This window comes from Schistocerca serialis, chromosome 1, assembly GCF_023864345.2.
Source record: "Schistocerca serialis cubense isolate TAMUIC-IGC-003099 chromosome 1, iqSchSeri2.2, whole genome shotgun sequence".
Taxonomy (NCBI): domain Eukaryota; kingdom Metazoa; phylum Arthropoda; class Insecta; order Orthoptera; family Acrididae; genus Schistocerca; species Schistocerca serialis.
The window spans coordinates 328,789,310-328,814,131 of record NC_064638.1 but is presented as its reverse complement, the minus strand read 5'-3'; the positions used below and the strand labels follow the sequence as shown (position 1 = coordinate 328,814,131).

The following is a 24,822-nucleotide window of genomic DNA, read 5'->3' as shown; positions in this document are numbered from 1 at the left end:
AGAATCTAATGCTAATGATGTCTGCAGGCACAAATTTTGTAGTTCTATGGCAAATGCACAGGTTTGGTCTTCTGCCTCTGCTTTATCCTACGATTATTTTTCCTGTCACTTTACATTATTTTCACTTTTGAGAATGTTTGATGAATGTGAAGTATGTCATGCCTCGCCACAGTTCACATTACATTTTAAACTGAAGTTCCCCAACAAATGGATGGACAATGCAGTTCACAGACTGAGAAAGGTAGATGGCGTATCACTTAGAATGATACCATGCCCAACAAACTGAAGGAATGATTTCAAGGTTCCCTTCTATACTTCTAAGGGCAAACATTTTATAGAGGCATTCTAATTAGTAAGAACAAGCAATAAACAATGAGGTGTACTGAAAGAGGTACATGAACTGGTTTATGAGATATTTATTCCCAAAAGCTAGTTACTACAACAAAATTTAATGAGATATAATGTCTTAATAATGGGGAAGAGGGGTGGGGGGATCCTCTTTCATGACAGTCTTTGAACAGGATAGCTATTACACAGTTATGTAATTTGTTCAAAGTTATATGGAGGTACAAGAAGACAAGTGCCTAGAAGGGGACCTTAACACTGGGTTTTGCTGGAGCGACATCTTTACTCAAGTCTTATGTATCCGCGGGAGAAAAGAGGGGGAAGTTCGAGAGTGAGATGGACTCACCTGGCCATCAAGGGAGCCAGCAACGTTAGAGAGAAAACTCGTTTCCGTGGCACACTCGGCAGTAAAGGCATGCCAAAATGGCCTGGGGTTAAATGGTAATAAACCCTCCTTGTACTTCTGGCACTCACTGAACTTTACTGCACTAAAGTACACTACACTGCACACAGTAATCCAGTTGCTGATACCGATCGGATGAACTGGGCGTCCGGTCTCAGACTTTGTATAGCTGCAGTCAAGGCAACTGCCTCAAGGATACACAGCTGGGGAAGGTGGTGTGGAAGACGTTGTAGCACTTCTTTCGTTAAGGGGGGTAGGATGTCAAACGGGCCGACTTGGAACAGTAGAGGCATCACAGGACATTTTAATTTCCACTGTCGATACTTTTACAAATAAATACATAAAACTTTGTCAGCATGACCAGGAAGGATTCAGAATATACACTCACAGAAGTGGAAGTTCGAAAACATAACAAAATAAATTGTTTTACCTGTGAAATTTCATCATGTTTTTCAGTTACTAATGGCAGTATTTGTTGCTATAGGTACACTTTCCTTCATAAGTAAGAAAGATTCTTCGATGAATTTTGCACAGCATACAAACCATACTCAAAGGTGTATGAAACTCTAGAATTTTACAAATCTATTAAAAACTGTGGTAAAAATTGAGGTAATTAACAAAATTTTTCTAAACATGAAGTTTAAAATATAACAGCTCATTTGTTTTTTCATAAAATAAACAAATTTTAGAGTTTCATACACCTGTAAGTATGGTTTGTATGCTGTGCAAAATTCATCAAAGAATCTCTCTAACTTATGAAGAAAAGTGTACCTCTTGCAACAAATGCAGCCATTACTAAGTGAAAGAATGATGAAATTTCACATGCAAAAAAAATTTATTTAGTTATGTTTTCGATCTTCCACTGCAATGAGTGTGAATCCTGAATCCTTCCTGGTGATGCTGACAAAGTTTTATGAATTTATTTGTAAAAGTATAGACACTGGAAATTAAAATGTCCTGTGATGCCTCTCCTGCTCCAAGTCGGCCCGTTTGACGTCCTACCCCCCCCCCCCCCCCCCCCCAATCGGACTGCAGAAAAATGCAGAAACTGGTTGTGGGTTAGTACGAACCTGGCAAGCTGTGTGACGTTGCACTGGATGAGCTGCCGGAAGCACACTCAGGAGATATTACCTCATCAAAGTAAGAACAGAGACGGTTGAGCAACGGTTCGGCATGGGTGGCCACTGGAAAGCACAGCAGTCTAAGGTCTACCTGCGGTGGAAGTGACCAGTAGGGGTGTGGGGGAGATGTGGTGATAGCTTGGCTGGCAGGAGCAATGTTGATTGCTGGTTTTCAGTCATGGCAGCATGTCATCTGCTGCTACAAGTGGAGGCAAACAGAGTCATCACAGAACTACTTCAATGTCAGTGATGACAACATTTATTGCCAACAGTGACAAATGACAATATTTTTAGTGTAGAAGTGAAGTGGATTATCATCATTCAGCAATCATCAGCCTTTAACAGCAAACATTGCTTCAATATGATACTACCATCTCTGTCAATTAAGAACCTCTATTTCCTACTCTCCCGAACAGTCGCATCACACAAACGTATTCTTGATTTGTCACGTGGACACCCATTTTTACAGTAGGAATGAAGGCATTAGTGATCAATATGTATCTGAAGATGGATGTCAAGAAAAACTTTTCCAACTCTAATTTGTCATTGCTGCAGAAAAAACATTCAGTGACTCCCACAAGGTAAAAGTGGTCTACTCAAAAGCTTCACATTCATGCTGACATCGGTTTCGTGTGCACACATAAAGGGGATCAGACCACTTGCAACTTAAAAAAAGCTACTTGTTCACATGTGCTGAAGATTTAGTGACATGCTGATAATACATCTTCCATTACCTGGATCTATATTGGACAGTTAGCAATGATAAGCAATAAAGAAAATTTTGGTGTGATCACGAAATATTATCAGACTAATTCACTCTGAATGAAGTTTTTGCTAAATTATAATTGGCTTCAAGTGGGCATAAATGCCAAATTATTGAATGTAATTGAAAACTGAATCAAAAGGAAAATTCTCTAGAGAAAAAGGAAGTTATGAGACAAGTGGGGTCCCTCTCATCTTTGGGTCCGAGTGACCTGGTCGTCTTCTTTAGTCTTCTCCAAGCTAAAACTAGGATAGTTTCTTGTACTCTTATCTGTGTCTGTCAGTAGTATTACATATTTCATATCTTTAAGGTAAGTACTTGCCAACATTTATGTACCATGACTTTAAGGTCTTTTTAGTTTAAGAATCTGATAAAAATTTTACCTGACGAGTCTGATAAACTTAAATTTCTAGGAGTTGTGATGAATGACTATCTTAAATGGAAAAAGTATGTGAGCTACATCTGTAAAAAGATAAGCTGCATCATTTATTATATACAATGCGTCACAATAGTTCTTGTCTTATCTACTGAATAGAACTCCAACACACTTTTAACATTAAAGAAGTTATTTTTAATTCTGCAATTGCTCAGATCTCTGTAGAAAAAACAACACTGCAAAGGGTCTGGAGAAAACCATAAAATAAATTGTGTGAAGAAGCCGATATGGAAAGCGATGTAAATGACGATAAGTCAACAACTGATTGCTCCGAAATAGTGAGAGTGATAAATTCTGCATCTGCTAATGAACTGAGTGTGTTTCCAGCAGAAGAAGTTGACGAGTTGTTCGACAGAGACAAAAACTTAGTTATCAAAGAAGAACTGACTGACGATGTGATATTACAAATTTTTCAAGCCACAAGAGGCACCAGAAACAGAGTGACAAAGAAGAAATCCCTGCAACTCATCTTTGGGGCTGAGGCTTCAGAAGCCTTAAACAGTTTTGTGAAATTTGCTGAGAGCAGTCAATAAAACAACACTTATGATGTTATGAAACTGTACATCACACAAAATAATGTGTCATGGAAGAGTTCAGTCCAAGAAACCAGTTAGCATTTCTGCAATTTTCCAGAGGACTCTGAAGAAAATTGCAGCTAAGCTGTTAGTGGTAGTTACCAGTACGACATATTCCATACCCTCCACTATCAGATATCTGTCCTATTCCTAAAGACAGTAATTTCAATTAAACTGCACCACATTCTTTGTAACAGTTTTTAATATGATGCTTGCTTTATTTTGTAACTGGAGTATAAAAAATTATTTGTGTGTACTGAACTTTTCTCAAACTTCATGCCTTAAACTGATTTTAATAGTGCAGTACAGCATTCGACTTTTAATTCAATTTTGTTTTTACAGAGAAGTAATACATACTTTTATTTTTTTAATACTGTAATCTCTCCTGTTTTATTTAATAAATAACAGTTGCTTGTTTTTGACAATATAATGTAACTGGATAGATAATAAATCTACTCTCCAAGTGGCAGCAGGAGAACGCATATATAAAAACGGTTTTATTTATGCAAGCTTTTGGAGCAAATGGTGCCTCCTTCCACCAGGAACATTAAAGGGGAAGGAAGAGAGACAAAGGGAAAGGAACTGAAGAGATTAGGACAAGGTGTAGAGTATAACATGAAAGTAGGTACAAAAACATTTGATGCATTTTAATATTTACTTAATGTACATAAGCTGCTCAAAAATACATCTCTGCCAAATACAGCAACATCAACTGTGACTAATTATCACGATAACTATTTCAGTGAATTTTCACTATAGCACATTTACACTACAGAAGTGCAGCAACATGCATACACTTGATCTTAACTTCAAATAACTAATACAGTCTCAGTCTGGATAAAATCTATAAAAGAAAACCCTACTCCATTGATATACAGTACACAGGTCAATCATAAAACTACATCGTGGGAATTGAAGATAGTGAGTGAACTGACAAATTTACTCAGTGTATAAATGATGTTTTTGATGCTCCGAATTCAAAAACCCCAACATGTGTTATGAGAAAAGATACAGATCACAATAAAATTCTGCAGCATATTTCTCATATTCTAACCACTCAAGTCAGTACTTTTGATTTAGCCAGAACATTGGATTCGCTCAGAGTAACAGTACAGAGCAGATTAGAAATAGCTGAATACTTGTGGAATAAAGGGTTCAAACATGCTTTGGCTGCCAAGTTCAATCAGTATCCACTAGAGCAACATTTTGGTATTATTGGATCATTGAGTTGTGATAATCACCCTTCATCAGTGGACTTTCTACATTTACATATGTTCCAGTTAATACATGCGCCTGTCAAGAATGTTTTATCAAAGAGGGGAATTGTGAATTAGGGGCAGAACCCACTCTCATATCCTATGTCAATCAGATAAGAATCTTAGCAATGAAGACTAAGAAGAGATACACTGACGTTAAAAAACCTGTTCTAGGGAGTACAGAAGAAAAACTAATTGCCATAAATGACAGTGAAAATCATTCTGAGCAGAAAGCCAGTAAGCCCTACAACAGTGTTCTTGCTAATGCAAAAAAATGTATTGTACACAACATAGCAAGTTATATCATACATCAAGCCTCAAAAATCACTAAATGTTGGGCATGCTTAGATTCCCTAAAGATTTCATCACTAGAAAATCATCATTTTTCACTAGCTTGAAGGACTATGGCTATCATCGTTTATGTTACCGTTCAGAAGCACTGTTAAATTTCTTTCTATGGCATAAGAAACTTTAAGTACTAATCTTTCTTTTCCATCTGCTTTCTGTGATGATTTGTTCTATGACTGTTTCGAAAGCATTAAAAAAAATAAAATCAAGACTTCAGGTTTAGCTTGTAGTGCAGAACATGCCATGGAGACTACCCAGAATAATTTTTTACTAAATGAACTGTCAATCTTTTTTAAAATGTAGGAATTCAGGAAGGGACTGAAGTCAGCAAAAGTGAATAAATCAATAAAGAAACTTTCCTAAGGGTCCAGCAGTTATAAGGAGAGAAAATACTTATAAAAAGTTTTTAATTTTTTTATTTTAGTGTTTAGCAATTTTTATTGAAGTCCTAATTTTGCTCAAATAACTGGTAGAACTAGAGAGTTTTCTACTTTTCAGCTGTAGACACACTCCATTACACTCACTTTTGGGAAAGCAGTGTTTATTTTAAGACTGCTCTCGTTGTACTTTGTGAGATATAGGTGCTGATGCTGATGCAAACTTTTACAGAACTGAAAACTTTTCACAGCAAATGACTTATATTATTATAGCTCTAGTTTATTCAAGACATTACTAAAAGTGAGTGATTAAGTTGTTACATTTTGTAGTAGATTTCACGACTGTCATCTAATTGGTCAGCTGTAAAAATACAAAATGACATGGTAAGAATAAATATTAGTGTTACTTTATAACATTCAAGGATTCCTTTTTTTTCCTTTTCTTGCTACTTTAATACACTGACAATCCAAAAACTAATTACTGTATGCAAAGTCGTACAGTTTATGCTATGCTGTGTTCTCCTGTTTCCAAGCCTGAACAATTTTTAAAAAATCATCAGTATTGAGTCTGTACATCAATAGTCTGGTTTAAGTACGTTCCCACAGCATACATGAGTATCTTGACTTTATAATATGCAAAATAGGGATATGAATGCAAAACTACAATTCAAATGCATGGGAGACAAGCACTTCAATCGGAGCTATTGCCAAGCGGCAAAATGGGTGTACTCAACTAGTTATCACACTTTCTATCTTCTATACACCTGCATGGACATTAAATAAGTATGAAGTTATCTGAATATTTCCTACAGTTTCTAATTCATAAATACACTGAAGCACCACAGAAACTGGTATAGGCATGCATATTCAAATACAAAGATATGTAAGCAGGCAGAACACGGCGCTGCAGTTGGCAATGCCTATATAAGACAACAAGTGTCTCGCCCATTCGTAAGATGAGTTACTCCTGCTACAATGGCAGGTTATCAAGATTTAAGTTAGTTTGAATGTGGTGTTATAGTGAGCGCACGAGCAACGGGACACAGTATCTCCGAGGTAGGGATGAAGTGGGGATTTTCTCGTGCGCCCATTTCATGACTGAACTGTGAATATCAGGAACCCAGTAAAACATCAAATCTCCGACATCAGTGTGGCAGGAAAAAGATCCTGTAAGAACTGGACCAATGGCGACTGAAGAGAATCATTCGACCTCATAGAAGCACAATCCTTCCGCAAATTGCTGCAGATTTCATTGCTGGACCATCATCAAGTGTCAGCGTGTGAACCATTCAACAAAACATCATTGATATGAGCTTTCGGAGCTGAAGGCTCACTTGTCTACCTTTGATGACTGCATGACACAAAGCTTTACGCCTCACCTGGGCCTGTCAACACTAACGTTGGACTGTTGATGACTGGAAACATGTTGTCTGGTCGGACAAGTCTCGTTTCAAATTGTATCAAGCAGATGGATGTGTACAGGTACGGTGACAACCTCATGGATCCGTAGACCCTGTATGTCAGCAGGTGACTGTTCAAGCTATTGGAGGCTCTGTAATGACATGGGGCGCGTGCAGTTGGAGTTATATGGGACCCATGATATGTCTAGATAACACTCTTGACAAGTGACACATAAGTCAGCACTCTGTCTGATCACTGCATCCATTCATGTCAGTTGTGCATTCCGAAGGACAATGCGATACCCCACACGTCCGTTAATTGCTACAGAGTGGCTCCAGGAACATACTTCTGAGTTTAAACACTTCTGTTGGCCACCAAACTCCCCAGACATGAACATTAATGAGCGTATCAGGCATGCTTTGCAATGTGCTGTTCAGAAGAGATTTCCAACCCTTCGTACTCTTACGGATTTATGAACAGCCCTACAGGATTTGTGGTGTTAATTCCCTCTAGCACTACTTCAGACATTAGTTGAGTCCATGCCATGTTGTGTTGAGGCACTTCTGCGAACTCGCAGATGCCCTACACGATATTAGGTATTTGTACCAGTTTCTTTGGAACTTCAGTCTAATGTACTAATTAATAATTATAGTACTGAAAATTCCATTTAGGAATATCAACAATGTAGGAAAAGACAGACTGCATTCACACACACACACACACACACACACACACACACACACACACACACACGACTATCACAGAGTGCAATGTAACTATCATGTGGGATGCAAGCAGCAATCTGGACAGGGAAGGGAAGGGGAAGGAATAGTAGTGTATGGGTGGGGAGAGAGACAAATACTGTCTGCTGTAGTGTGCAGGGACTAGACTGTCAACAGGCGCTGCAACTGGAGGTTGTGGGGCAGGGAGGTGGGAACAAAAGGATAAAAAAAGGGAGAAGTGGGGAAGAGGGGCAGATGTGTTGGTAGAGGATTGCAAATAAAAAGGAGATGAGGAGATGACAAGGCAGAGGGGGTGGAAATGTTGGGTGGAGGGTGTGGGGACAGTATGTTGCTGTAGGTTGAGGCCAGGATAATTACAGTAGTGAAGAATGTGTTGCAAGGATAACTCCCAGCTGTGCAGTTCAGAAAAGCTAGTGGTGGAGGGAAGGATCTAGACGACTCGGGCACTGAAGCAGCCATTGAAATAAAGTGTGTTATGTTCAGCTGCATGTTGTGCCATAGAGTGGTCGACTGTGCTCTTGGCCACAATTTGGCAGTGGCCATTAGTAATACCAAAATCAAAAAAATTGCAGTCATTGCAGAAAAGCTGATAAATGGCATGGCTGCTTTCACAGGTGGCCCGGCCACTGATGGGGTGCCTATCTGTGAAGGCCTTGGTGAGACCCTCAGCATACTGAGCAAGGGAGTTTTGTCACTGCAGATACGCTGTCCCTGGGTGGCCAGGCTATACGGGTGGGACTTTTTGGTGTGAAAGGGATGACAGCTGCCAAAATGGAGGTACTTTTGGTGGTTGGTGGGTTTAATGTGGACAGAGGTGTGGATTGAGCCATCAGAGAGGAGGAGGTCAAGATCTAGGAAGGGAGCATGCTGGGTTGAGGAGGACCATGTGAAGCAGATGGGAGAGGTGTTAAGGCCGTGAGGGAATGAAGATAAGTTGTCTTGGGCTTGAGTCCAGACCATGAAGATATCATCAATGAACCTGAACCAGTCTACAGGTTTGGCATTTTGGGAGGCTAGGAAGGTCTCCCGTAGATGGCCCATAAAAAGGCTGGGACAGGAGGGTCCTATGGGGGTGCCCATAGCTGTGCCCCAAATTTGTTTATACATCTCTACTTCAAATACGAAGTAGTTGGGGTTCAGGATCAAGTTAGTGTGATGTATGAGAAATGAGGTAGTGGGTTTGGAGTCTGATGGACATTGGGGGGAAAGATAGTGTTCAATAACAGTAGAACATGGGCATGTGGGATGTTGGTGTATAGGGAGGTGGCAGCAACAGTGACAAGTAGCAATCCAGGAGGCGAATGGTTGGGGCTGGTGGAAAGTCAGTGAAGGAAGTGGTTGGTGTGTTTGACATAGGAGTATAGATTACAGGCAACTGTTTGGATGTGTTGGTCAATGAGGACTGAAATTTTTCCAGTGGGGACACAATAACCAGCCACAATGGGGTCTCGAGGATAGTTGGCAGTGTAGTCCGAGCACACCCCACCAGACAGCATTCGCCTATCTCCCCACCTGTACACTACTACACCTTCCCCTTCCCCACCCCCTCCAGATTGCTGGTTGCAACCCATGTGATAGCTGCATTCCGGCCCGAATTCCTGGGGCCTTGTGTGTGTGAGGTGTGTTTAGGCACGCGCGCACGTGTGTGTTTGTGTGTGTGTGTGTGTGTGTGTGTGTGTGTGTGTGTGTGTTTTACTGACAAAGGATATGGCTGAAAGCTTTAGGTGAGTATTTTTTAATTGTGCTTTTCTGCAATTTGACATGCCTTCTTTATGCTAAGTAGCAATCTGTGTTTCCATACATTGTTGATATTCCTACCTGGAGTTTCCACCATTTCATTTTTGCCGAATGGCTTTCTTGCATCCTACAATCCTGCAGTGTTTTCCTTTATTACCCTTCTCTATAGCATTACTCTTTTCAATGTCTGCTCTTTCTCATCTTTCCTGTGTCTATTCACCTTTCAAATTGCATCTACTTCCAAGTCACACTGTATCAACGATTGTTCGCACACAACACAGTCTTTATGACTGCACGGATTGCTGATGCAGCGTCTAATGCACCAGATTCTTTTCTCCAACAATTATAATTATATTCCTTCCTACTTTTTTTTTTATTTTATTTTATTTTTTTTGGTTTTTTTTTTTTGTGGTTTTAGGGCGCAAAACTTCTATGGTCATTAGCGCCCAGCCCGTGACGTAGGAAACAGGAAAAAACGAAATTTAAAATCAGCAGCAAGGGGAACAAAGTCATAAACTAAAGGCAGAAGGAATGCTTAAAAATCCACTATAGAAAGGGGTTGGTTGTCCCCAAAAAAAAAAATCAAATGACTGACGTCATTTCACTGTTACTAATAAACTGTAGAACGCGGTCAGCTGTGCGCGTGTCATCTGCTAAAATCAACGATAGATCAGGCGATAGCTGTAGACGGGAGCGTAACGGATTAAAATAGGGGCATTCAATTAAAAGGTGTCTGACCGTCCACAGCTGAGAGCAGTGGGGACAGAGTGGGGGAGGATCACCGCTTAAAAGATGTCGATGGCTAAAAAGACAGTGCCCTATCCGGAGTCTAGCTAAAATTACCTCCTCCCGACGACGCGTTCGGGAGGAAGAGGTCCAAGCGCAAGGAAGGGCTTTCACTTCCCGCAATTTATTATGGGGAAGTGTTGACCAATGCGCATGCCATAAATGAGCAACTTGGTGACATAAACCGCTCCGTAGATCGGTAAACGGAAGAGACTGAATAGCTGGCCGAGGAAGAGAGACTGCAGCCTTGGCCGCTATATCAGCCGCCTCATTCCCACAGATACCAGCGTGTCCCGGGAGCCAGAGGAACGCCACTGAGACGCCCCCCAGGTGGAGCAAGCGCAGACAGTCCTGAATCCGGTGGACCAGAGGGTGCACAGGGTAAAGAGCTTGGAGACTTAGGAGAGAGCTGAGAGAATCTGAGCAGATTACGTACTGCATCCGCTGATGGCGGCGGATGTAGTGGACAGCCTGGAGAACAGCGTAAAGCTCCGTAGTATAAACCGAACACTGGTCGGGAAGCCGAAAGTGATTTGGGGTGTCGCCAACAATATAGGCACTCCCTACACCTAATGATGTTTTCGAGCCGTCGGTGTAAATAAATGTGGCTTCCGTCATTTGTGCACATAGAGCAGCAAATGCCCGACGGTTGACATAGGTCTCTGAGCAAGTCGATCCGGGGACGGAGCCAAGGCGGTGCTGTACCCCAAGTTGTCAAGAAGGTTTTAGGAAAGCGGAAGGAAAGAGAATGGAGCAGTTGACGGAAGCGGACTCCCGGGGGTAGTAGGGAGGAGGAGCGGCCTGCATACCTGACATCAAAGGAGGTGTCGAAAAAAAGGTCATGGGCTGGATTAGCAGGCATGGAAGACAGATGGCTAGCATAACGACTCAGAAGGACTGCCCGCCGATTGGACAGCGGAGGTTCAGCAGTCTCAGCATAAAGGCTTTCCACAGGGCTGGTGTAAAAAGCTCCAGACACTAAACGTAAACCACGGTGGTGGATAGAGTCGAGACGCCGAAGAATAGACGGCCGAGCAGAGGAGTAGACTATGCTTCCATAATCCAATTTCGAGCGCACTAAGGCGCGATATAGGCGCAGAAGGACCACTCGGTCCGCTCCCCAGGAGGTACCATTCAGGACACGGAGGGTGTTAAGGGAACGCAGACAGCGAGCCGAAAGATAGGAAACGTGGGAGGACCAGCACAGTTTTCTGTCAAACATAAGACCCAAGAATTTAGCGACGTCGGAAAATGGAAGGTTGACAGGACCTAGATGTAAGGAGGGCGGAAGAAACTCCTTACGTCGCCAAAAATTAACACAAACGGTCTTACTGGGTGAGAAACGGAAGCCGGTTTCGATGCTCCACGAGTGGAGGCGATCGAGACATCCTTGAAGACGTCTTTCAAGCAGGCTGGTCCGTTGAGAGCTGTAGTAGATCGCAAAATCGTCCACAAAGAGGGAGCCCGAGACATCAGGAAGGAGACAATCCATAATTGGATTAATGGCGATGGCAAACAGTACAACACTCAGCACAGAGCCCTGGGGTACCCCGTTTTCTTGGGAGAAAGTACAGGAGAGAGTAGTGTTCACCCGCACCCTAAATGTGCGCTCTGCCATAAATTCGCGAAGAAAAAGGGGCAGCCGGCCTCGAAAGCCCAAAGAGAACAGTGTGCGGAGGATGCCTGTCCTCCAACAGGTATCATATGCTCTCTCCAGATCAAAAAATATTGCTACCGTTTGGCGTTTCCGGAGAAAATTGTTCATGATATAAGTGGAGAGAGCAACAAGATGGTCAACGGCAGAACGATGCTTTCGGAATCCGCATTGGGCTGGTGTTAAAAGACTGCGGGATTCCAGCAACCAAGCTAAACGGTAATTCACCATACGCTCCAAAACCTTACAGACACTACTTGTGAGAGAAATGGGGCGATAGCTAGAGGGGAGATGTTTGTCCTTTCCAGGTTTCGGAACGGGAACGACAATAGCTTCCCGCCATCGCCTGGGAAAGGTACTGTCGGTCCAAATTCGATTGTAAAGGCGAAGGAGGTAACGCAGGCTATGGGTTGATAAATGCAACAACATTTGGACATGGATACCATCCGGTCCTGGGGCGGAGGAGCGAGAAGAAGAGAGGGCATGTTGGAGTTCCCGCATGGAGAAAACAGTATTGTAGCTTTCGCGATTTTGAGAGGAGAAAGCAAGATGTCGCACTTCCGCTGCACGTTTCTTCGGGAGAAACGCTGGTGGGTAATTTGAAGAGCTCGAAATCTCAGCAAAGTGCTGACCCAATGAGTTAGAAATTGCGACGGGGTCCACTAAGGTATCATGCGCGACAGTGAGCCCAGAGACAGGGGAGAAACTAGGCGCGCCTGAGAACCGTCGAAGCCGACTCCAAACTTCCGAGGAGGGAGTGAAGGTGTTAAATGAGCTAATAAAGAATTGCCAGCTTGCCTTCTTGCTATCGCGGATGTCGCGACGGCATCGCGCACGGAGCTGCTTATATCGGATACAGTTTGCCAAAGTTGGATGGTGACGGAAAATGCGAAGAGCACGTCGCCGTTCACGTATTGCGTCACGGCATGCCTCGTTCCACCAAGGAACTGGGGGGCGCCGGGGCAATTCGGAGGTGCGTGGTATTGAACGTTCCGCAGCTGTGAGAATAACGTCGGTAATATGTGTGACCTCATCGTCGACGCTGGGAAAGCGACGGTCACCGAATGTCGCTAGAGACGAAAAAAGTGTCCAATCGGCTTGGGCAAACTTCCAGCGTCGCGAGCACATATATGGCAGTTGAGGCTGCAGTCTAAGAACACATGGAAAGTGGTCACTCGAGTGTGTATCATCAAGGGCGAACCATTCGAAGCGCCGAGCTAGCGGAACAGTACCGACCGCAAGGTCCAAATGAGATAAAGTTGTCGTGGAGGCAGACAAAAATGTGGGGACCCCAGTGTTGAGGCAGACTAGATCCGCTTGGTGTAAGACGTCTAGCAATAGTGAGCCACGTGGACAAGGATGTGGAGATCCCCAAAGCGGGTGGTGGGCATTGAAGTCCCCAACCAGCAAATAGGGGGGGTGGAAGCTGACCAAGAAGATGAAGGAGATCAGCTCGCGCCATTGGTGTGGACGATGGAATGTATACCGTACAAAGAGGGAACGTGTATCCAGAAAGGGAAAGACGGATGGCGACAGCTTGGAAGGAACTGTTTAAGGGGATTTGGTGATAATGGAGAGTATCATGGAGCAGAATCATGAGTCCTCCATGGGCTGGAGTGCCTTCAACAGAGGGGAGGTCATATCGGACGGACTGAAAATGAGGGAGAACAAAGCGGTCATGGGGACGCAGCTTTGTTTCCTGAAGACAGAAGATGACCGGCGAGTAGGCTCGTAAGAGGATAGACAATTCATCCCGATTGGCTCGAATGCCGCGGATATTCCAGTGGATAATGGACATAGGGTGAACAGAAAATGGAGGAACGTGACCAAGGGTGCTGTCAACTCAACGACTGCTCAGAGCTTGCGACCGACAGCATGGAATGGCATTCAGTCGAAGGCAGAAGATCCTGATCCATAGGTTGGTCAGGAGCAGCTCCAGCCACCAACGATCGGCCAGTTGACCAGCCACCAGCAGTGCGCCTCGGCGACACAGAAGACGGCCGAGGGCGATTTCCGCCAGGTGGTGCTGTAGATGGGACACGCCTTGGCGGAGAAGGAGAGGAACTGTGTTTCTTCGTAGCCTTCTTGGAAGTATGATGTTTAGATGAAGGAGGAACCGATGGTTGTGAAGTTGCGGTACGTAAAAACTCTTCACGAGAATGCTCTTTTTTCGAAGACTTGGCGTCTGACTTTTGGGCTCGAGATTTCGCAGAACCCGACGAAGGGTGAGCCATTGAGTGGGCAGGCGAAAGTGGTGAGGTTGAACGGGCGATCTTTGCGCTGGCCGATCTGACGACCGTGGTACTAAAGGTGAGGTCGCAAGTCTGCGTGGCCGCCTCCTTTGTTGGCCGAGGAGAAGCAAGGACAGTGCTGTATTTTCCTTTCTGAGGCACAGTGGGGTGTCGACTGGCGAGTAACTTTCGAGCAGCAAAGGTCGACACCTTTTCCTTCACTCTTATTTCCTGGATGAGTTTTTCGTCCTTAAAAACGGGGCAATCTCGAGAGGAAGCAGCGTGGTCACCCATACAGTTGATGCAGCGAGGGGATGGAGGTGGACAAGCACCCTCATGGGCATCCTTGCCACACGTAACACATTTGGCCGGATTGGAACAGGACTGGCTGGTGTGATTGAACCGCTGACATCGATAGCAACGCGTAGGGTTTGGGACATAAGGGCGAACGGAAATTATCTCATAGCCTGCTTTGATTTTTGATGGGAGTTGAACTTTGTCAAATGTCAAGAAGACTGTGCGGGTTGGAATGATGTTCGAGTCAACCCTTTTCATAACCCGATGAACAGCTGTGACGCCCTGGTCAGACAGGTAGTGCTGAATTTCTTCGTCAGACAATCCATCGAGGGAGCGTGTATAAACGACTCCACGCGAGGAATTTAAGGTACGGTGCGGTTCCACCCGGACAGGGAAGGTGTGGAGCAGAGAAGTACGCAGCAATTTTTGAGCCTGGAGGGCACTGTGTGTTTCCAACAACAGGGTGCCATTCTGTAATCTGGAACAAGACTTTACAGGACCCGCAATTGCGTCGACACCTTTCTGAATAATGAAAGGGTTGACCGTGGAAAAGTCGTGACCTTCGTCAGACCGAGAAACAACAAGGAACTGTGGCAACGATGGAAGAACCGTCTGTGGCTGAGACTCAGTGAACTTACGTTTATGAGCAGACATAGTGGAAGGTGAGGAAACCATTGCGGAAGAATCCCCCATGATTACCGGCGTCTCCGATGGCACGCTCCTTCTTTGTTGGGGCCCTCACCGAGGGCACACCCGCCTTAGGTGATTGTTCACACCTCAGGTCACACCTCCCGACAAACGGACGGAGGGACCAATCGGCACCTTCGGAAGGTATCAGCTCGGGTAATCACCCCTCCCTGGGCCTGGCCGTTACCAGGGGGTACGTACGTGTCCTACCTGTCTACCCGGGGCGGGGAATTACGCGTTACCCCGTCACCGGCTACGCATGGAAGTGCGTGGGTCGGCCTTCAGACACGCACAGGGAGGAAGAAAGAGACAGGGAAAGGAAAGAAGAGAGGTCTCAAACGCCGCAGCGGAGAAAAGGGTAAAGAGAAGAGGTAAAGAGAAGAGGTAAGGAAAAGAGAAGGACGAAGAAAGATGAAGACATACAAGCAAGGAAGGCGAAGAGTGCGGTACATTTACAAGCGTCCGTCTCCGGACGTAGGCACAAACCATACTCCCATAGGGGGAGAAAGGGAAGGAAAGATCCAGAGGTGAGGGGGGGGGGGGGGGGCGAAGATGGGGGATGGGGAAGGATACGGAAAGGGGGGGGTATGCAGCCCGGAAAAGAAGGAAGGCCACATTAGCTCGGGGTCCCGTGCTCGCTACACACGTATCCACAAAAGAGTTGTGGATCCCCTGGGGGGATTCTTTCCTACTGATCTCAGTTCATCCCTCATCTTGATGTACTGCCCGTGCCACATGAAATTTCGATCCTCGACCTAACCCAGCCCCCTTCCTTCTCTCTTTGCGTCTTGCAACACACACACACACACACACACACACACACACACACACACACACACACACACACCTCTTCTTTTCTTTCAACCCACATTTCTCTACGTTTTCAATTATTTGTGCGTATTTTTACATCGTTTCACACATTTTCATGTATTTTTGTTTATTTTTATGTATCTTTGGGTATTTTTGCTTATCTTTGCGTTTCTGCATGCCTTTGTGTATTTTTAACACATCTTTCTGGGTCTCTTTGGTTATTCAGTTCCTCTCACAACCACCAACACCTACTTTTCCCATTTCAGTGTCATTCCTGTTTCCTTTACACCATTCCAATTCCGAAAACAATCCTTTTCCCTGGCTAAAACAGAGTCCCAAATATTGTTTCTCAAGTGCTGCCTGAACCATGGAATCCCCCAAATGGCCTAACTGTAAAAATTCCTTTCTCTGGATCCCACCCGTCCTTTCACTGTGACCTCCACCATTTCAGACTCCACCAATCCCCGGCTGTCACAAACCTGGTACTGTAGAAACACATCTCCATGGCTCAGGCAGTCCTCCCTCCCTCCAAGATACTACTGCTCTACAATCCCTACACTGTACATCACATCTCTAAAATTGAAGCCCTTGCTCTCCAGCACCTAGAGGAGTATTCCAGACTCACCTCCATAAGTTATCCAACCTACTGACATACTACTGCCGCCTTGGGGCACCACTAGCTAACCCCTATCGTACCCACTGTGTTCCTCCTTGTCCACCACTCATAGCAGCTAAACCCTGTCTAGCTGACCTTTTCAACTTGCCACATTCCCTAAAACTCCCTACCAAATCTCCACCATATCCAGAGCCAAAACATTTCTGTAACACTGTTGTTAACTTTTCCACCAAAATCCTCAGCTCCACAGAAGTTTCGGTCCTATACAAAGGCCTCACATTTAGCCCTCCACCCAAATCTGACCATGCTGGACTTATCAAAGACCTACTCTCCTTCTCCTGATCCCTGCAATGGAAGCATTTCTTTGCCGCCAATCCCTCCAACCAAAACCACCCCAATTCCAGCATGGAACCTTGCCTCTTCCAGTTCATACCACCATCCAACCATGATCCTTCCCTTCTCCCAACTAATCACCTACTGGTCAGTTTCCAGGAATTCCTTACATCCAACTTAGACTCAACATCCTTCCCCAGGTCCCTTCCTCAGAACACCAACCTTTCAGTTGAAGAAAGAATAGCCATATCTAACCTCCAAACAAATCCTGACCTAATCCTCCTACCTGCAGACAAAGGTTCCACCAATGTGGTTATGAATCGAAGTCACTAACTGGCACAAGACCTTTGCCAATTATCTGACTACTCCACCTATAAACTCTGCCACAGTGATCCCATCCCAGAAGTCCAACACATGCAACAATCTCTGTTTCAAGCCTTAGGCCCTTCCCAGAACATCTCTCCTGAATCCATTTCCCTCCTCACCCCTATGACACCCTGCACCCCCCCCCCCCCCTCCCAATCCACAAACCCAACAATTCTGGAAGCCCCATTATGGCTGGTTATTGTGCCCCCATTGAAATAATTTTGGCCCTCATCAACAAACACCTCCAACCTATTGCTAACAATCTAGATTCCCACATCAAAGACACCAACCACTTCCTTCACTGACCCTCCACCATGACCACCCCTTTACCTCCTGGATCCCTACTTGTCCCTGTTGATGCCACCTCCCTATACACCAACAACCCTCATGCCCTTTGTCTTACTGCCACTGAACACTACCTTTCCTCCCAACATCCTTCAGACTCCAAACCCATGACCTCATTCCTCAAACACCTTACTAACTTTATCCTAACCCACAACTACTACCCATTTGAAGGGAAGGTATATAAACAAATCTGCAGCAAAACCATGGGCATCCCCATAGTACACTACTATGCCAACCTTTTTTATGGGCCATCAATGGGAGACCCTTGTAGCCTCTCAAAACACCAAACATGTAGTCTGGTTCGGATTCACTGATGGTATCTTCGTGATCTGAACTCAGGGCCACGACACCCTATTTTCATTTCTTCACAACCTCAACACCTTTTCCCATCAGCTTCATATGCTCCTCTACCCAGCACGCCACCTTCTTTTATGTTGACCTCCCCCTCTCTGAGGCTCTGTCTGCACCTCTGTCCACATTAAACCTGCCAACCACCAACAGTACCTGCATTCTGACAGCTCCCTCCCATATAGCCTGATCACCCGGGGATGGCATATATGCAGTGACAAAACTCCTTTGCTCAGTATGCTGAGGGTCTCATTAAGGCCTTCACAGACAGTCACAAATCCCCAGACCTAGTGCGTAAACAGATTTCCTGTGCCATTTCCCTCACACCCACAATTCTCCCACCACCCCCAAGAACCAGCCACAAGGGAGTGTCCCCTTCGTCACCCAGTACCATCACGGAGTGGAACAACTGAACCACATCCTTCGCCAAGGCTTTGATTAAGTATCATCATGCCCTGAAATGAGGGACATCCTACCCAAGATATTTCCTACCCACCGAAATTGGTATTCCGTCACCCACCCCACCTCCAAAACACTCTAGTTCATCATTATGTCACTTCCAATCCCAAACCCTTGCCACAAGGATCATATACCTGTAGAAGAACCAGGTGCAAAACCTGCCCAATCAACCCACCCAGCACTTCATATTTCGATCTTGTCACAGGTTTATCCTACTTTGTCAGGGGCCAGGCCACCTATGAAAGCAGCTATGTAATTTACCAGCTTTGCAGCAATCATTGCGCAGCTTTTTATATTGATATGACTACCAAACAGCTGCTCACCTGAATGAATGGCTACTGACAAACTGTGGCCAAGGGCAAAATAGAACACTCTATAGCAAAACTGGCAGCTGAACATAACACACCTCACTACCTGAGCCATCTGGATCCTTCCCTCCCCCACTAGCTTTTCTGAACGGCACAGATGGGAGTTATCCTTACAACACGTTCTCTGCTCCTGCAATTATCCCAGTCTCAACTTACAGTAAAATACTGTCCCCACACCCTCCACCAAACATTTTCACCCCCTCTGACCTTTCATCTCCCCCGCATTCCCACCTCCCGCCCCATTTATTCATTTATTTGCAGCCCTCTGCCAAAGCATCCACCTGTCTTTCCCCGCTTCTCTCCTTTTTTGATCCTTTTGTCCACACCTCCCTGCCCCACAACCTCCAGACACTGTGGCTGTTGGCAGTCTAGTCCCTGCAGACTACAGCAGAGGTTGTTCATCTCTCTCCCCACCTGTACACTACTATCCCTTCCCCTTCTCTGCCACCTCTAGATTGCTGCTTGACCTCCCATATGATAGTTCTATTCCAGCCTGAGATGGTGGAGTTGGTGGCCGTGTTTGCGTGAGGTGTGCTTACTTGTGTGTGTGTGTGTGCGTGTGTGTGTGTGTGTGTGTGTGTGTGTGTGTGTGTGTGTGAGGGAGAGAGATTTAGTGACCTAAGGCCATGGCCAAATGCTTTGAGTGAGTGTCTTTTAATTGTGCCTATCTGCAGCTTGTCATGTCTTCTTTAAGGTATGCAGCAATCTTCCTTTTCCTACCTATTAATAATTAGAATATGTTAATAAAGGTTCCTAGGTTAACTTTGTTTTGTATTTGTTCCATCATCTTTTTTTAAAAATGTAAAATACAGACTGACTTTTCTGTCACAAACTTCTAAAGCTGGTTCCTTTGTTATTTCAGAGATGATCAATTTTACCAGCCTCTTATGCTGAAGTCAATCGGTGCTGTATCAACTAGTACATATCAATAATTACAGATGTGCTCTTAATTTTTACTGTATTATGAAATAAGAAGAATAGAAGATTCCAAATTGTATTTCCCACATTCCAATTAATTATCAAAAGAATGATAATTTAAAGAAAATCATAAATTCTGATCAACATTAGCAGCATTTACAGTATAGTCTGTGGCCTTGCCACAGCTTTCGATTTTGTGGACCACAACAGTCTACTTGGCACGCTAAAATATTATGGCATTAATGGCACCCCTCTTGCAATGAATGGAGTCTTAACTTCAAAACATAAAGTGGGAATGCCTACTAACAGATTACACAATCTGAGTAAAGTATCCGGATGCTCTAATGTAATGCAGAATTGACCACTAGAGAGAGGGGGACCTGCTAGTATAAAAGGAGGTGGGAAGTATTGTGTTGTCAGTAGAGAAACAGTAGCAGGAGAATGTGTAAGACAGGAGGACTCATTGACTCTGAATGTGAACTAGTCATTGGATGTCCCTTGAGTAACAAATCATCAAGGACATTTCAGCCCAAGTTGACTGTTGGCGATTTGTGTGTTAGTGTAAATTTGAAGGAACAACTACCACTAAATAGAGTCCAAGCAGACCTTACATATGGGTGGACAGGGACCATTGAGTTGTGCAGAGAGTGGTTGAAAATAAATAAATATCACATGAAATCAGCACAAGGAATCACACTTGAGTTCCGGCAATCTAGCTAGCACATTGACTGTGCATAAGGAGTTAAAAAAAGAATGGGATACATTGGTCGAGCAGCACCGAAGATAAACATTTCTGTAGTCAGTGCTAAGCGATGCTTGAAGTAGTGCAAAGAGAGACACTACTGGACAGTGGATGACTGGAAATGAGTGGTATGTGATGAATGATGCTATACCCTGCGGCAATCCAATGGAATTAGGTTTGTGAATGCCCGGAGAATGTTACCTGCCGTCATTCATAGTGCCGACAGTGAAGCACTGAGGAAGTTGTGTTACACATGGAAGTGTTGATCATGTTTAAGTGTGGTCCACTTATTGTGCTTAATGGCACATTAAATGCAGAATATATGAATACATTTTACAGCATTGTGCGCTGCATACAACAGAGGAACACTTCACAGTGATGATTGTATCAGCATGACAATGCACACTGTTGTAAGGCAGCACCTGTGAAGGAACGGTTTGTGGACAACAACAACCCTGAAATGGATTGGTATTCCTGAGCGGAACTCAATGGAACACCTTCAGGACGAGTTAGAATGTAGATTTCACTTCAGACTCCAGTGTCCAACATCACTACCTTTGCTTGTTTCCTTTCTTGAGAACAAATGGTCTGGCATTCCCCAATAGACATTCAGACAGCTCACTGAATTGGCCCCAACAGAGTTCAAGCTACTATCAAAGTAGGGGAGAACAAAATCCATACAATACGCACAAGTAGGTGTCTGGGTACTTTTGATGAAACTACCCTCAGATTGTTTTTAAACTACATAAATGATCTGGCAATATCTCTGGCAGATGCCCGTCCATGTCCATGAAGCTCTCGCTAAGTTAAGTGATTAATAATGAAATAAGAGCTAATTTAGTTAATATTATACTTTAGACTACTGCATTTACTTCTTCACTAGGTTGTCTATTGACGGTTTCGCTTTTCTGAGTGTATTTATATCGAAAAGAAAGTATTTCGTAAAGGCCGATAGTAGTTAGCTTTTTTTACATTTTATGCACAAATTTCGGGCGAGTGCAGATCTTTATTTTTTTGACTAGACTTAGCATTTTGAAGTTCAATTATTTCGTGTCTATCATACCGACTTTAGGTAGTTAATTAGAACTTTCAAAAGTAAGTTTAAAAGTTTGTTTGCATTAGTGTTTAGTTACGTATTAGTATAGGCTATGAATCTTCAGTGATCTTGTGCCAAGTTATTCTCTGCTTTTGCGTAAGATATTAGCAGATACTGTAAGGGGGGAAGGAAATCTGAAGGAAGAGGCATTCTGTGAAGACTGTAGATTAAGGTTTCATTGGGGGGCGAATGTAGCGGCGAGGAAGCGGGGTAGATCATAAGGTCCTTCCATGGCAATGTAGGTTATGTAGGAAGGACAGAAAAATTGCTGAACAGGAGGCAAAAATGTGTGCCCTTAAGGCTGAATTAGAAAACGCGAATTTCGAATTATGTAGGCTAAAGGGGGAAAAGAGATGGAGTGCTGGGAAAAGGTAGCAAGCAAAGGACATAAAAGGGAAACTGTTGAAACAGCTTTAGAAATTCCATTAATAAATCATTTTGGCTTGCTATCTGAAGTATTGGAGGAAGGGCCTCATCCAGACGTAGATTAATGTAGGTTGAAGCAGAATAGTAGCTTAAAGAAAAAAAAAAAGACAGATTGGGATCAAAGCAGAATAGGAAAAGAAAAATTCTGCTTCTAGGTAGCAGTCATGGGAGGGGTGTACGCCAGCAGCTTCAGGAGAAATTAGGTGAAGGGTACCAGGTCACAAGTTTTGTGAAAACAAGTGCTAGCCTTAGCCAGGTGACAGAAAACTTAGGTCAGTTATGCAAGGACTTTGAGAAGGGAGATCAGGTAATTATAGTTGGGGGAACAGGAAACAGCCTGGCTATGAATCTAAGATATAGTATTAGGAGTGACCTGGACAATATAGGAGCAGAAACTGGGCACACAAATGTGGGGCTTGTGGAGGTCTTTAAGTGACATGATCGGCCCTGGGTAAACATTGCTGTAAGGTGTGTTAACACTGAGCTGAACAGGATGCTCCAGGCACCAGCAAAATCTCACACAAGTGTTGCTCCAGTTGAATGGCCTGCACCTAAATAGGAAGGGGAAAGATAAGTTAGCTTCACTATTAGCAGATACTGTAAGGGGGGCCACAGTCACACAAAGGATGATCCCTGCAGTTAATGGGACCAGGCAGACAGGTTTTTCAGGTTAAAGCCAAAGTTCAGACAGACAATAATCAAGAAAAATAGAATAAAAGAAGCTTCATGTACAGTAAATAGGCATAAAGCTAACTGTAATTCTAATGTAACTGAAATTGTAATGTGAAATGCCTATGAGAATATTGCACTTGCTGTAGATGTAACCATATGAGATGTGTGGTTTTCATCATAATGTTACAGTTGAACCATTCCCTATGAAATATCATGTTAGCAATAAAACTGAACTTTGTACAGAAATATTTAACAAAAAAATGGTTCAAATGGCTCTGAGCACTATGGGACTTAACTTCTGTGGTCATCAGTCCCCTAGAACTTAGAACTACTTAAACCTAACTAACCTAAGGACATCACACACATCCATGCCCGAGGCAGGATTCGAACCTGCGACCGTAGCAGCCCCGCGGTTCCGGACTGCGCGCCTAGAACCACTAGACCACCGCGGCCGGCTGAAAATATTTAACAAGTTTCCTTAAAGAGGAGTATCAATTTACTTCATCAAAACACCAGGGGAATAAAAAATTAAGTAGATGAACTGTTAGTGTGTTTAGATGATCTCAAAAACGAGAATGAGATTGATACACTTTGTCTGTCTGAACACCATGTAACTGTAAGAATGGAAAGTGTCAGTATAAATGGGAAACAATTAAGCATCTTACACTTGCAGCTATAACATGGATAAAGGAGAAGTTGCCATTTACACAAAACAAGGGTATAAGTGCAAAACAGTAGAAGTAAACAAATTTTGTGTCGATCAGCACTTTGAAGTTTGTGCATGTGAACTACAGGAATATAATGTAGTGTTGGTTTTAGCAACAGTGTACAGGTCCCCATTAGGAGATTGGGACCCATTCATAAAAACGTTTGACTCCCTATTATGTTGTCTGTCAGACAAAAATAAGAAGTTATTAATCTGTGGCGATTTCAAAGTAAACTTTCTAAGCAATTCTGATCAGACCATAATGCACAACTGATTAACTTACAAAGCAGGGTGTGCAGCACTTCAGAGAAAGTTTAAGAAAAGTTAATGGGGGATATGTATGTAATGAGCCAAATGCCAATAATAAATGTAACACCAAACAGTTTTCAAAGAAACCTTGGATCACTACATGTATTAAAAGTGTCTGCAGAAAGGAAAAGAAAATTGTATGAGGCAGCAAGAATTAGTAAAAATCCAGAAGTAATTTTATACAATAAAAATTATTGTAACACACTGAGAAAAGTTGTCAGAAAATAAAAAAAATATGTATATTAGAGATGAAATTAGCAACTCGGGCTATAAAATCAAATCAGTATGGAATGGTGTTAGAAGAGAGACAGTAAAAGTAACCACTGGGGTAGATAGTATTACTATTAAAGAGAATGAGACCATTTTAATCAACAGTACACAAGTAGCTAATGTATTTAACAACCATTTCTTAAGTGTAGGTAAAAATTGGTGAGAATAGTTCAAAAGAAAAAGCCATGCAGTACACAGAAGAGTCAGTTTTGGGAAATCCTAGTCAGATTAATTTTCATCACCAGCCTCTTGTGAAATAAGGACAAATCATTAAATCTTTGAAAAATAAATGTTCTGTTGGAGTAGATGACATTTCTAACAAGATATTAAAATAATGTGGAGCAGTTACAGCTGATGTTCTGAGTCACATCTGTAATGAATCACTAACTCAAGTACTTTCCCAGAAGGGTTAAAATATGCCATTGTCAACCCTGTCTACAAGAAAGGGGACACCACAGATGTCAATAATTACCATCCAGTATCCTTGCTTACAGCATTTTCAAAAATTGTCAGGAAAGTAATATGAGTTAGCCATCTCAGCAGCAATGAGATACTCAGAAAATCACAATTTCAAAAGTGCCGTTCCACTGAGACAGCAATGTACAATTTCAGTGCCCACATAAAAGAGGCTTTAAATAGTAAAATGTCACCAATAGGAATTTTCTGTGACTTATCCAAAGCTTTTGATTGTGTGAACCATGACATTATGTTACATAAATTACAATTCTATGGTATAAATGGAACAGCATATGAGTAGTTAAGTCATATCTACAGAACAGGAAGCAAAAAGCTGCTTTATATGGTTTAAGTGATTTAAGGAAGTTTTCCACTTCATCTAACTGGGGTGAAATTGCATTAGGTGTTCCACAGGGTTCAAT

At 43.4% G+C, this 24,822-nt stretch overlaps 1 protein-coding gene across 1 annotated transcript in view; it reads right to left on the bottom strand.

Annotated features, from left to right (window-relative positions):
* Positions 1–24,822, bottom strand: part of LOC126469898 (DNA helicase MCM8-like) — a 181,330-nt gene that overhangs the window by 3,588 nt on the left and 152,920 nt on the right. The gene's annotated exons all lie outside the window — the stretch shown is intronic.